This window comes from Phyllobates terribilis, unplaced genomic scaffold (assembly GCF_046119375.1).
Source record: "Phyllobates terribilis strain yellow unplaced genomic scaffold, ASM4611937v1 Scaffold_4__5_contigs__length_816908805, whole genome shotgun sequence".
Taxonomy (NCBI): Eukaryota; Metazoa; Chordata; class Amphibia; order Anura; family Dendrobatidae; genus Phyllobates; species Phyllobates terribilis.
Window position 1 is genome coordinate 100,945,178 of NW_027362764.1, and position 14,844 is coordinate 100,960,021.

General features: G+C 42.6%; 1 long non-coding RNA gene across 1 annotated transcript; it reads right to left on the reverse strand.

The window, feature by feature from the left end:
- Nucleotides 1–687: 687 nt before the first annotated feature.
- On the reverse strand, nt 688–11,259 carry LOC141264217 (uncharacterized). Its single transcript, XR_012319838.1, has 2 exons — nt 10,683–11,259; nt 688–1,232 (listed from the first exon to the last, which is right to left on the reverse strand). It is a non-coding gene; the product is annotated as an uncharacterized lncRNA (long non-coding RNA).
- Nucleotides 11,260–14,844: the final 3,585 nt, after the last annotated feature.

Genomic DNA, 14,844 nt, shown 5'->3' on the forward strand with positions numbered 1-14,844 from the left:
GGGCGTCACTGATCATGTCATGTTGATTGACAGCCGGTTCCTTGCAGTTAGGCGGTCAATCAGCAAGACATCGGCAGAAACGCCACATTGACAGAGCAGAGCGGAAAAGAAGAAGCTGCTCTGTTGACGTGATGTCACCGGAAGCCACAGAATTGCCACCAGGAACTGTCCATTAGCAACTAAATGCCTGTAAGTTTTTAGACCCATAGGTAAAAATAATCAAAGTCCTGGAAAACTCCTTTAAACCTTAGATTCCTCAAAGTAATCCCCTTTTAGTCTAATGACAGCTTTACACCCCCTTGACATTTTCTCATGCAGTTTCAGCAGGTTGTCACCTGGAATGGCTTTCCAACAGTTTTGAAAGGGTTCCCATAGGTGCTGAGTAGGGATGGGCAGACCGATGGAAGTTCGTTTCTGGTACATAACTTTTGAAAAAGTTTGGTTCGGGTACCAGAGCAGTACCGGAACTTCCATCAGAACCAGAACCCCATTGAAAATAATGGAGACTCGAACTCATGAGAAACTTAAAAAAATTCTCTCTCTCTCCCTTCTTACAAACAAGAAAAATTGATTCTATAGTAATAGCAAAAAATGGACAGAAAATTGGATAAAATCAGAATATAAAATCACTGGTGAAAATTGATCATTGTTTCTCTTATGCAGAACAAAAAGGAATGTCTCAATGAGTCCTAATAAATGCAAACATTTTACTAACTGGAAAATCGTGCATAGACGATTCAATTTAAAGGTTTTTGTTTATTTTTCCAAGGCGGACATTTATGATCTTCTACAGGATGATAATATATAGTATGTCTGATCCCCGGGAAGGGAGGTGTCTTCACTGTAATCCGACGCTGACCGTTACAAAGGGGGTCCCGTTCTAGTATTCTCACATCTCAGACTAAAATGAAAATGGGACAAATAACAATAGATGAAACTATGAGCATCAGATTACAAGATTAAAGAAATGTAAGTGATAACAGCTCATAAGTATTCTGCTCTGGGCTAAAAGTGAAGAGACAGGAAGTCTTTGGTACAGTACATGAAGTCCTAGCAGCATGTCGAGACGCCTGACAAATATGAGGTTACAACATACTGAGGGCCATGAATAACGTACATTTTTAGGAGCCATTAACTCTCTGCTATTGATAAAATGGTGCTCCAATGCGTTTTTCTTCCCCTTGGGCTTTCTAATTGCAAAGTCGGCAATTCCTGCAGTTTTGCAAACAGATCTGTTAAAAAAAAATAAAATAAAGAGAAAATAGGAAGAACTGTCAGAACAAAGCTCAAGTATTTCAAGTTGTGTCAATGGCCGTAACTCCAAATATAAACATCTACTGCCACCTAGTGAGAGACCGCAGAATACGTCTAATCAGTAGATCGAAAACTGGCATGGAAATTATAATACACTGTGTTCCAAATTATTATGCAAATAATATTTTCTCAGATTTTCCCAAATGACCTATATGAATTGCAGTCATTGTAATTTTCCAGTCAAATAACTATTAGAGTACAATTGAAAGGTTTTTGTACAAACTGCCTATGATAACAGTATATTTTTAAAAAAATAAAAAACTCAAACTGCACTCAAAATGTATGTTCTAAATTATTATGCACAGCAGAGTTTTCAACCTTTTAATTTTTGTAAAGAACAAAAAAATGGTCATTTTTGAAATTATAAGCATTAGCAGGTTATTACAAACTGAAATCAAACAGTTTTCAACTCAAAACTTTATTCTAGGTGATGTTACATTTGCACATAGGACCCCTTGTTCGAAAGGAGCTTCTGAACTCTCTCGTCCATTGAATTTGTCAGGTTTTGGATGGTTTCTGCTTCAATTGTTTTGCATGAGGACATTATACCCTCCCAGAGCTGTTGCTTAGATGTGAACTGCCTCCCGCCTTCATAGACACTCCTTTTGATGATGCTCCAGAGGTTCTCAATGGGGTTGAGGTCAGGGGAGCATGGGGGTCACACCATAAGTTTGTCCCCTTTTATGCCCATAGCAGCCAGAGATGCAGATGTGTTATGTGCAGCATGACACGGTGCATTATCATGTATGAAAATGATCTTGCTGCGGAATGCACGGTTCTTCTTCTTGAACCATGGAAGGAAGTGCTGTTTGAGAAACTCCACATACTTTATGGAGTTCATCTTTACCCTTTCAGGGATCCTAAAGGGGCCGACAATCTCTCTCCCAATGATTCCAGCCCAAAACATTACTCCACCTCCTCCTTGTTGGCGCCGTAGCCGTGTTTGCATGGGGTGTCCATCAACCAGCCATCCTCCACTCCATCCATCTGGACCATCAAGCGTTGCACTGCACTCATCCGTGAACAAAACAGTTTTGAAGTCAGTCTTCATGTATTGTTTGGCCCACTGGAGCCGTTTCTGCTTGTGGATAGAGGAGGTCGACAGGATGGCTTACGCACAGCTGCAAACCTCTGAAGGACCCTGCATCTTGTTGTTCGGGGGACGTTGGAGGCAACAGCAGCTTCAAAAACTTGTCTGCTGCTATGACAAGGCTTTTTTGCCGCTGCTCTTTTAACCTGACGTAATTGCCTGTAGGAAAGAGTCCTCAATTTTCCCTTATCAGCACGCACACGTGTGTACTGTGAATCAGCTACATACTTCTTGATTGTGCGATGATCAGGATGAAGTGTCTTGGCAATGTTGATTGTAGTCATGCCTTGACCTAAACACTCCACAATTTGTTGCTTCTCAGCAGCCGACACATCCTTTTTCTTTCCCATTTTGGCAGAAAATGTAGGCTGCTTAATAATGTGGGACAGTCTTGCCTTTCATTGGACACACCTGCCAAACTATCTAGCACAGGTGTCTGCAATTGCTTACAGTGATATAAAGATCCCTGACACACATCACCATCAATGAGTTTAATTGACAAACAAAAAAATTCTTACCTTATCACTCCTAAACACTTTTTGCATAATAATTTGGAACACAGTGTATTTATCCATAATTCTACACTATATGCCAGACATATCCCAGCCTATAATACCGCTTCCGATGGAAAGTCAGATTCTGCTAACATCCTAGGCAGCAGAGGTAAAGAATGGGATCAAAGAAGCTTGTGGGTGCTATTACTATTAATAATAATTATCTAGCAGTATATAGCACCACCATATTCATTGATTTCAGGGGGGAAATGTACAAATAATATCAGACATTAAAGAGCAATACATTACTTTACAATTCAAAGAAGAGGAGTGAGGGCCCTGCTCACAAGAGCTTGTGAGGAAATAGGTAAAAAGTGCTTGTATTTGTAAGGTCTAGCCATCACTATAATAAATAAGGTTATATATACAAAGCTTTATAATCCAGCCAGTATCTATATATGTCCAGGTATGACATGATACTGAGTGCATTGAGTGTGGATGAAACTGTTTAACCTCTTTACCCCCGAGGGTGGTTTGCACGTTAATGACCGGGCCAATTTTTACAATTCTGACCACTGTCACTTTATGAGGTAATTACTCTGGAACGCTTCAACGGATCCCCCTGATTCTGAGATTGTTTTGTCGTGACATATTGAACTTTATGACAGTGATGAAATTTGTTCAATATCATTTGTGAAAAAAACGGAAATTTGGGGAAAATTTTGCAATTTTCAAACTTTGAATTCTTGTGTCCTTAAATCAGAGAGATAAGTCACACAAAATGGTTAATAAATAATATTTCCCACATGTCTACTTTACATCAGCACAATTTTTTAAACAAGTTTTTTTTTGTTATGAATTTATAAGGGTTAACAGTTGTTCAGCAATTTCTTATTTTTCCAACAAAATTTACAAAAACATTTTTTTTTAGGGACCATCACATTTGAAGTGACTTGGTCTACAGGTGCATCTCACAAAATTAGAATATCATCAAAAAGTTAATTTATCTCAGTTCTTCAATACAAGATTTATTTCTGTTAATGTTAATGATTATGGCTTACAGCCAATGAAAACACAAAAGTCATTATCTCAGTAAATTAGAATACTTTATAACAACAGCTTGAAAATGTTGGCCTATGGAAATGTATGTTCAGTAAATGCCCTCAATACTTGGTCGGGGCTCCTTTTGCATCAATTACTGCATCAATGCGGCGTGGCATGGAGGCGATCAGCCTGTGGCACTGCTGAGGTGTTATGGAAGCCCAGGTTGCTTTGATAGCAGCCTTCAGCTCGTCTGCATTGTTGGGTCTGGTGTCTTTCATCTGTTGACAATACCTCATAGATTCTCTATGGGGTTAAGGTCAGGCGAGTTTGCTGGCCAATCAATCACAGTGATACTGTTGTGTGTAAACCCGGTATTGGTACTTTTGGCAGTGTGGACAGGTGCCAAGTCCTGTTGGAGAATGAAATTTCCATTTCCAAAAAGCTTGTCGGCAGAGGGAAGCATGAAGTGCTCTAAAATTTCCTGGCAGACGGCTGCGCTGACTTTGGTCTTGATAAAACACAGTGGACCTACACCAGCAGATGACATGGCTCCCCAAACCATCTCTGATTGTGGAAACTGCATACTAGACCTCAAGCAGCTTGGATTGTGGCCTCTCCACTCTTCCTCCAGACTCTGGGACCTTGATTTCCAATTGAAATGCAAAATTGACTTAGTGTGTCAATGACTGCCTTCTGGACATCTGTCAAGTCAGCAGTCTTCTCCATGATTGTGGAGCCTACTGAAAAAGACTAAGGGACGTTTTTAAACGCTTAGGAAGCCTTTGCAGGTGTTTTTTGTTAATTATTCTAATTTACTGAGATAATGACTTTTGTGTTTTCATTGGCTGTAAGCCATAATCATCAACATTAACAGAAATAAACACTTGAAATAGATCACTCTGTTTGTAATGACTCTTTATAATTGTTATGTTCTGCTACCAAAGCTAAGGAAAGAGAGGAGATCTGTCCCTACTATAAGACTCAGCTGAATCCCTACGATGTAACAGGGAACCTGATCCTGCGATCAGACCTGCTAAAGTCCTAATCTAGTCTGTACGAAGACCTATAGATGTGGGGAGGGAATCCCTACAAGTACTAAGGACTGGAAGGAATATGGGACACCTCCTAACAGAAATAGTAGCAGACAGACGAACAAACAAAATAGATAGAACATAGAGGTCCGTAGACCAAGCAAACTAACAGAGTTAGATACAGAGCACAGGCTAGCTAGAAAGTAGATATACAATGAAGTCCAGCAAAGCCAGAAGGGCGGAGCAGGATTAAATAGGCCAACAAAGTCATGTGACCAGCAAAGGAAAAAAAACCTAACAGCAAGGTTCTAACAGTACCCCCCCTTCTAAGAGGATCCTCCGGATCCCCTAGGACCAGGCTTATCAGGAAATCTCCTGTGAAACGCTCTGATAAGTCTGGACGCGGAAACATCATCTGACCTCACCCAAGAGTTATCCTCGGGTCCGAAACCTTTCCAGGCCACAAGATACTGCAAACTACCTCTATACCGTCTAGAGTCAAGGATGCGAGAAATTTCATATTCCCCGTCCTCCACCACCGGAGGAACAGAGGCAGAGGCGTCACCATCCGACACAACAGCTTTTTTTAACAGAGAGACATGAAAGACCGGATTAATTCTCCAGGAGGTAGGAACCTCCAACCTAACAGCAGATTGGTTGACAACCTGAAGCACCTTAAAGGGCCCTACAAACTTGGGACCCAATTTCTTAGAAGGAATCCTCAACCGCAGATTCCTAGAGGACAACCAAACCATGTCACCAACAGCGAACAAAACCTCCTGTCGTTTCCTATCAAAGTAGTCTTTAGATTTTCTGTTGGCCTCCTGAAGATTACCACGCACATCCGTCCAAACTCTTTCCAAATCACCGGAAAAATTCTCCTCCTCAGGCACGGCAGATCCCAACTTGGAGAACGACCCAAACGACGGATGTCTCCCAGAACAACAAAAAAAAGGCGAACAACCAGCAGAAGAAGATGTATGATTGTTCAGAGCAAATTCGGCAAGTGGCAGAAACTCAGACCACCCCTCTTGATTGTCTGCCACAAAACAACGCAAGAACTGCTCAACATCCTGGTTTTTCCTTTCTGTCTGGCCATTAGATTCAGGATGATATCCGGACGAAAACGACAAATGAATTCCCAACCTGTCACAAAAGGCACGCCAAAAACGAGCCACGAACTGAGGACCCCTATCAGAAACAATGTCAGTAGGAACGCCATGAAGTCTGACAATTTCCTTGACAAAGGCCTTAGCGAGAGTTTTAGCGCAGGGCAGTTTGACGAAGGGAACCAAGTGACACATCTTGCTAAAACGGTCCACGACCACCCAGATGACAGTAAAACCCTCAGAGGGGGGAAGGTCAGTTATAAAGTCCATAGCCAAATGTGTCCAAGGAGCACTGGGGACCTCCAAAGGACAAAGCAACCCCGCAGCAGGAGTATGTGAGGACTTAGATCTAGCACATATAGTACATTGGCGCACCCACTTAATGACTTCCTTCTGCCATCCAGGCCACCAAAAACTGCGACCCACCAGTCTCTTGGTCTCAGAGATTCCGGGATGACCTGCCAACCGAGATTCGTGACACTCAACAAACAAATCTCTCCTAAAGGTCCCAGGCACAAACAACCTCCCATGAGGAGTGTTAGATGGGGCATTCTCCTGAGCTTTAAGAATCTCATCTTCCAAAACGGAGTCTAAAGCAGCTATCACAACACCTTCTTGTAAAATGTTTTCCTCTTTCTCAGCACCGACTATGGGAGAAAAACTGCGAGATAAGGCATCCGCCTTAACATTCTTAGTACCAGGGATGTAAGTAACGGAGAAATTAAACCGCGAGAAAAACAGTGCCCACCTAGCCTGACGGGCATTCAGGCGCTTGGCAGCATCAAGATATATCAGATTTTTATGATCCGTAAGAACCTGAACGGGAAATTCCGCACCTTCCAAGAAGTGGCGCCAGTGTTCAAATGCGAGTTTAATAGCCAATAATTCCCGATTACCAATATCGTAATTCAGTTCAGTCTCCGAAAATTTTTTTGAAAAAAAGGCACAGGGATGTAATCCATCCCCGTTATCCTGAGACAATACTGCGCCAACCCCCACAGAGGAAGCATCAACCTCAACCAAAAACGGCCTAGTAACATCAGGCTGCATAAGGATGGGAGCAGAGGTGAACCTCTCCTTGAGATACACAAAAGCTTCAATGGCCTCAGAAGACCACTGAACCGCATCAGCACCTTTCCTGGTGAGATCAGTCAGAGGTTTGACAATACTAGAAAAATTTTTTATGAATTTTCTGTAGTAATTGGCGAAACCCAAAAACCTCTGTATCGATTTCAAACCAATAGGCCTAGGCCATTCCTGCACAGCCTGAACCTTAACCGGATCCATCTCAAAACCTTTGCTGGAGATAATGTAGCCCAAAAAACTAATTCTCTGTACAGCGAACTCACATTTCTCCAGCTTAGCAAAAAGCGAATTGTCCATTAATAACTGTAATACCTCACGCACGCTCCGCCAATGAGACTCCAGATCTGACGAATAAATCAAAATGTCATCCAAATACACAACCACATTTTTGCCGATCAAAGGTCTCAGGATGTCATTAATCAGATTCTGAAAAAATGCAGGAGCATTAGTAAGACCAAAAGGCATAACCAGATTCTCAAAATGACCCACAGGAGTGTTAAAAGCAGTCTTCCATTCATCACCCTCCTTCATGCGCAACAGATTGTATGCCCCCTTAAGGTCAATTTTAGAGAACCACTTGGCCCCCAATAACTGGTTAAACAGATCAGGAATCAATGGCAGTGGGTAAGGATTGCGTACCGTAATTTTGTTAATCTCACGAAAATCCAGACAAGGACGTAAACCGCCGTCCTTTTTTTTTACAAAAAAAAATCCAACCGCCACAGGAGACTTAGAGGGCCTAATGTGACCGGCGGCCAAACTTGTCTGTATGTATTCCTCCAAAGCCTTCCTCTCAGGAATAGTAAGGTTAAATAAACGACTTTTAGGAAGAGTCGCTCCAGGGACAAATTCAATAGAACAATCATAGTCTCTATGGGGAGGCAAAACCTGCGATTCCTTCTCAGAAAAAACTCTCCAAAAATCCTGAATAGGAACAGGCAATTCTCCCCTATCCAAAGCTGCAATACGCCCATTACAACACTTGTCATAACATTTATGGCTCCAGGATTTAATTTCACTGGTAGACCAATCCAGTACAGGATTGTGAAATTTTAACCAGGGCAAACCCAATATTACTGGAGAAGGCAAGTTATTCAACACTACCAAATCCAATTTCTCATGGTGAACACCATTAATAGTGAGAGGAAATTCACTGACCTTGAGAGTAATATTCTTCAAAGGGGAGCCATCCACAGAAACCACAGCAATGGGGGATGATAAAGGTTCAGGTTTTAAATTGAGTTTTTCCACGAATCCCCCATCAATTACATTCAGTGTAGACCCGCAATCAACAAACACCCGAAATTCCATTAATTTTTTCTGAGCAATCGTGGAAGCAGCTAAAAATATACCCTTGGAATTTAAACAGGCAATACGGGCGTGACTGACCATTTTTTTTTCTTTCTTCATCCGAAGCTCACAGCCTTTAATCAAATGACCAGATTTTCCACAATAGAAGCACAAGCCTTCCGAAAAACGACGGTCTTTTTCTTGAGAGCGAGGTGCCACCGATCCAATCTCCATCGGTTCACCACTGTTAGTACACACATTATCATAACCAGAAACTGACATAGCAGAGGATTTGCTCTCATTAACCCTAGCACGCAGTCTTCTATCCACCCGTATAGCTAATTGCATAGCCTGTTGCAAATCCTCAGGTGTAGGATAAGCAATTAGCAGGTCTTTAACCCTTTCACTGAGCCCAGCAAGAAATAGACTTTTCAGAGCAGAATCGTTCCACCCTGTTTGAGTGGACCAACGACGAAAATGTGTACAATATTTTTCCACATTACCCGATCCTTGTTTTAGACATCTCAACTCAGTCTCAGCTGATGCGACACGGTCAGGATCATCATATAATAGTCCCAAAGCAGAAAAAAAACTATCCACTGATCTGAAGCATGAATCACTAGGTTGCAAAGAAAAGGCCCACTCCTGAGGCTCTTTGCGCAAAAGTGACATTATGAACCCTACGCGCTGGGATTCATCCCCAGAGGACTTAGGTCTCAAACGAAAATACAATAAGCAAGCATTTTTAAATGAAAAAAATTCTCGGTGTTCACCAAAAAATAAATCCGGCAAACATACCTTAGGCTCCAAGAAATGTGCTCCAGGACAGTTACTCACGTGCTGACGGAGTTCGGCCACCTCCAGAGAGAGTCCCTGCAGGCGATGAGCCAAATCCTGAACCGACACCATGATGGAACAGAAAAATCTTTCCTTAGAGAATTTGCAGGCTGGACTTACTGTTATGTTCTGCTACCAAAGCTAAGGAAAGAGAGGAGATCTGTCCCTACTATAAGACTCAGCTGAATCCCTACGATGTAACAGGGAACCTGATCCTGCGATCAGACCTGCTAAAGTCCTAATCTAGTCTGTACGAAGACCTATAGATGTGGGGAGGGAATCCCTACAAGTACTAAGGACTGGAAGGAATATGGGACACCTCCTAACAGAAATAGTAGCAGACAGACGAACAAACAAAATAGATAGAACATAGAGGTCCGTAGACCAAGCAAACTAACAGAGTTAGATACAGAGCACAGGCTAGCTAGAAAGTAGATATACAATGAAGTCCAGCAAAGCCAGAAGGGCGGAGCAGGATTAAATAGGCCAACAAAGTCATGTGACCAGCAAAGGAAAAAAAAACTAACAGCAAGGTTCTAACAATAATGAGTTTCACTTTTTCTATTGAAGAACTGAAATAAATCAACTTTTTGATGATATTCTAATTTTGTGAGATGAACCTGCATATGACAGAAAATACCCAAAAGTGACGCCATTCTAAAAACTGCACCCCTCGAGGTGCTCAAAACCACATTTAAGAAGTGTATTAACCCTTCAGGTGCTTCACAGGAATTTTTGGACTGTGGAAGAAAAAAATGAACATTTTAACTTTTTTTTCACAAAAATGTTACTTTAGACCCAATTTTTTTTTTATTTTCGCAACGGTAACACAATGGACCACAAAATTTGTTGTACAATTTCTCCTGAGCATGCTGATACCCCATATGTGGGGAAAATTGAGTGCAGGGAGCCAGTATTGAGCATGTTCTCCACGCTGGCTGTCAGTTTAACAGCTGGAGTGGAAAATGGTTGAATCCTACTCCCAAGGGGCAGCAAAACGCTGCCGCCTGAGTGACACCTCGGACCACCACATTAGACGAACCGACGGCGCTCCCTTGTGGCTGCACCCGGGGCAAATGTCCTGCCCACCCCTTTCTAGATACGCCCCTGCTGTTACTAAGTAAAAAAAGAAATAAAAAAACATAATATTAAAAAGACCAATATTAACACCATACAGTGACTACCAGTCCTGTAGAACATATAAGGGATTGCGGTTCAAGTATATATAATATAGTGACTTACAGCTGATGTTCTTTATGGTGACAGTGTAAGGTGCCCCAGCGAGGTAGTCGTGGGCGAGCTGTAGCCCCCTCTCGCTATGGCACCCTACAGACAATACGTGTCCTCCCTCTGAAGTGTGGCTGTGTATGTAGTGCTCTTCACTTACTTCAAGCCATCCGATCGCGGCTGTCTCCAGGCATTTCTCTTCTGGGACCAGGGCAGCAATAAATTCAGAGGACACGAGGTTCTTAACCAGAACTTGGACTTTACTTGGGGAAGAGGAATATGTACAATATTTTCAGGCAGATATAATGGATAAGGCCCGACAGGTTATCATCTCTCTCACAGGTGCTGGTAACTCCTTCAGCCCTGATTCCCTCTTTAAGTGAAGCATCTCTGTGACTCTAATCTCTGGCCCAAGAGACTCTTCTGTAATACTGACAGTGACCTGGATCCGATATCTCTCCCCCACATCTTAGCTTGAAGTCCTATTTATCTTCCTCTGCTTCCTGCAGACTAGAAGTGCCCCGGGTCCTCACTACCTTTGATGAGTTTCTCCGGCCGGCTGACAGGACTCGTGCTCTTGTGTGGGGAGACTTGCACACTGGTGATCCCACTGTCTGAGGGTATGGAGCTCCCGTCTACCCTAGCAGCCACTATAGTCAGGCTGCCTGAACGATTTGCTGTCCAATCTCTTACTGAAGAATCACTTCCTGATTCTGGAAACTAAACAGAGATTTTCCTAATGTGCCCACCCTCAGTGAGCTGTCATCACACAGCATTAACTCATCCCTGTCTGTAACACTGCTAGCAGACTCAACCTGACATCTGCACCCAGGACAGTGGCATCTTGTGGCTGTTTACAGGTACTGCAGCCCACAATGAATTATGCCAGGAACAAGCTCTATATCACTCAAGGCTTGATCCGGGCACTAAGTTCCCCCTCTACTCTACTGACTGGACCACTGAAGCTAACCCCTTAGCTTGGCCTACCACAGTTCAGAGAGGATTAACTAAGGGAACATTTTCCTTAACTACTTCAGTGCCTAGGGAAGGCTACATCCTTCCCCACTATTACAGCAGCGTTCACTTTTCCAGTCTCTTCTATCCGGCACAGACCAACATAATGACTTCTTCCAGCCACAACTCACCTGCAGAGTTTAGAAGAAAAACACATTTAGGGTATGTGCCCACGGTCAGGAGCCGCAGCGGAATCCCATCTCCTCTATGCGTCTCTGTGCACCTGCGGATCACCCGCGAAAACTGACATGCAGCGTGTCTTTCAGGACCGCAGCATGTCAATTTCACTTGTGGGTCTGCATGTGGACTTTCCCCATAGATTAACAACTATGAGGAAAATCGCATGTTAAAAAAAAAATCACGCCGCTCATTTGTATAAAATGAAGGTAGAAGCCACGCAGCTATCCCGCAGCATCGGGGCCACAGGCAGCTCCTGACCAAGGGCACATACCCTTAAAGGGAATCTGTCGCCAGAAATAACGCTATTAACCTGCAGATATGCGGTTAATCTGCAGGTTATACCATTGGTGAAACCTGTGAGGCCGCACAGAAGCCCAAGAGGTAAAAGGACCCATTTCCACCTTCGAAGCAGGAGAAAATGTGTATTATTATCAGATTTTTGGCTGCAAAGCACCCTGATATTGTTTTTGTCTTCTGTCTGTGCCGCCAGTGCTGCAGGTTAATAGCTTATTATGCTTCCCGGCGCCGGGGGTGCGGTTACAGTCTCCGCTCTGTATACTCAGTGATGACTGAACCAGCACTGCCCCCATGACAGATACCCAATGCTGGCGGGGAGAATAAAGTTAATTTTCTCCCTGCTGCATTCGGCTGCATGCAGGCACCGGACAGCATAATGCTATTACCCTGCAGCTTAACCGCATATCTGCAGGTTAACAGCATTATTTCTGCTGACAGCTTCCCTTTAACTTCTCACATTTCCAGCACTGTCCCTATCTATTCCCAAACTACAAAAACGCCTCATCCTGACTGCTCTTGCAGTGTGAACAGTGACCCCAATAATTAAAAAATTGTGTCATTACTATGATTACCCTCTTCCCCCAAAAAATGCTAGAGACTTTGTGTCAGATAGACGGTGCCTCTAAAAATTATAGTGTCCCATGCAAAGAATTAATGCTCCCACTATCCAACCTAGAAAGTAGTAATGCCCCCTGTATACTCCTATAAAAGTTATAACATCCCAAGTGCCCCGTCAAGCAAAGTGGTGTTCCCTTAAAGTAATAATGCCCCCCAAAAAAGTAATTATGCTAACCTGAGAGCCCCAATCAAAAAAGTAACAATGCCCCCATTTAAACAAATGTCCCAAGTGTCCCCAAAGCTCTCTATATACTGTTTTATGGCCTCCAGCTACTTATACACTATATGATGGCCCCCACAACCCCTTATACACTGTATGATGGCCCCTATAGCCCCATATATACTGTATTATGGTCCTCACAGCCCTTTTTAAACTGTATTATAGTCCCATAGCCCCTTATATACTGTATTATGACCACCACAGCCTTATATATAGTACACCACAGCTCACCTATAGCCTCATAGTACCTTATACATAGTATTATGACCCTCACAGCCCTTTATATACTGTATTACGGCCACTAAAGCAATATGGCCCGCACAGCTCACTATATATAGTATAATGGCCTCTACAGCCCCTTACACACTGATTTATGTCCCCCAAAGACCCGTTCCCTACATCTGTCTCTGGCGACTGTGTACTCATGACAACGCTCATTATTGTTGCTGCCTCATGCTGCGCTCAGCGAGACTCGGTGGCTCTGATGAGCATTATCGTCACAACCTGGCGCCTGTGAATAGTAATTTTACTGCTATTCACAGTCACCAGAGACAGATTCAGGGAACGTGAACTACGGCGAAGCTTCATGGGAACATTTTGGGTAATAAATTGGTGTACGAAGCACTGTCTGTTGTTTTTGTCTTTTTATGTTTCTCAGGGTTCCTTTTCTGGAGTACTTCGGATTTGGTGTAATACTGCAGACCTGCAAGGGATTTTTTTTCAATAAGTTGGTGAGCGAGGGATAGTGTGGGGGATTCTTTATTCAAATTAAGTGTTTTTTTTTCTGTGTGTTTTTATTTTTTATTAACGGGTTAGTAATGGGGGTGTCTGATAGACACCTCTCCATTACTAACACCAGGGCTTGATGATAGCTGACATTTATGACAAATCACAGCTGTCATCAACCCTCCAGCCCAAATACCCAGATTGCCACTGATCCAGGGCAATCGGGAAGAACCGGGCAAAGCATCAGAATTGGCGCATGTCATCTGATGCACCAATTCTGGGGCAGCTGCAGGCTTGTATTTTTAGGCTGGAAAGGGCCTAATAACCAAGGACCTTCCCAGCCTGATAATATGAGCCTGCAGCTGTCTGCTTTACCTTAGCTGGTTATTAAAAATAAGGAGGACTCTACATCTTTTTTTTTTTTTTAATTTGGTTAAATAAGGCTAAACACCCTTTAGTGCCACATGAAAGTCACTAAAGGGTACAATTTTATTATATGTAGGGGGCTTGTGAAATTATATGTCTACAGGATATCAATTTATTCTAGCTATTTATTATCTAATATCTTTCTATCATCTATCTGTATCTTTATATAGCAACTAGCTTTAAATTACATAGAGAATTACAATATGTAAAAGATGATGTTAAAAAAGCATGTGATACAGATGCTAGGTGAGAATAATCGCATTGTGTTCGCATTACACTCGTCCGACTTTTCAGGAGCAACATTTTAGCTATTTTTAATACTCTGATGTGAGCGAACCCTTAGATCGTCTTTATACACAGTGGGTACGGAAAGTATTCAGACTCCTTTAAATTTTTCACTCTTTGTTTCATTGCAGCCATTTGGTAAATTCTAAAAATTTAATTTTTTTCTCATTAAAGTACACTCTGCACCCCATCATGACTGAAAAAAACAGAAATGTAGAAATTTTTGCAAATTTATCAAAAAAGAAAAACTGAAGTATCACATGGTCATAAGTATTCAGACCCTTTGCTCAGTATTGAGTAGAAGCACCCTTTTGAGCTAGTACAGCCATGAGTCTTCTTGGGAATGATGCAACAAGTTTTTCGCACCTGGATTTGGGGATCCTCTGCCATTCTTCCTTGCAGATCCTCTCCAGTTCCGTCAGGTTGGATGGTGAACGTGGGTGGACAGCCATTTTCAGGTCTCTCCAGAGATGCTCAATTGGATTTAGGTCAGGGCTCTGGCTGGGCCAGTCAAGAATGGTCACAGAGTTGTTCTAAAGCCACTCCTTTGTTATTT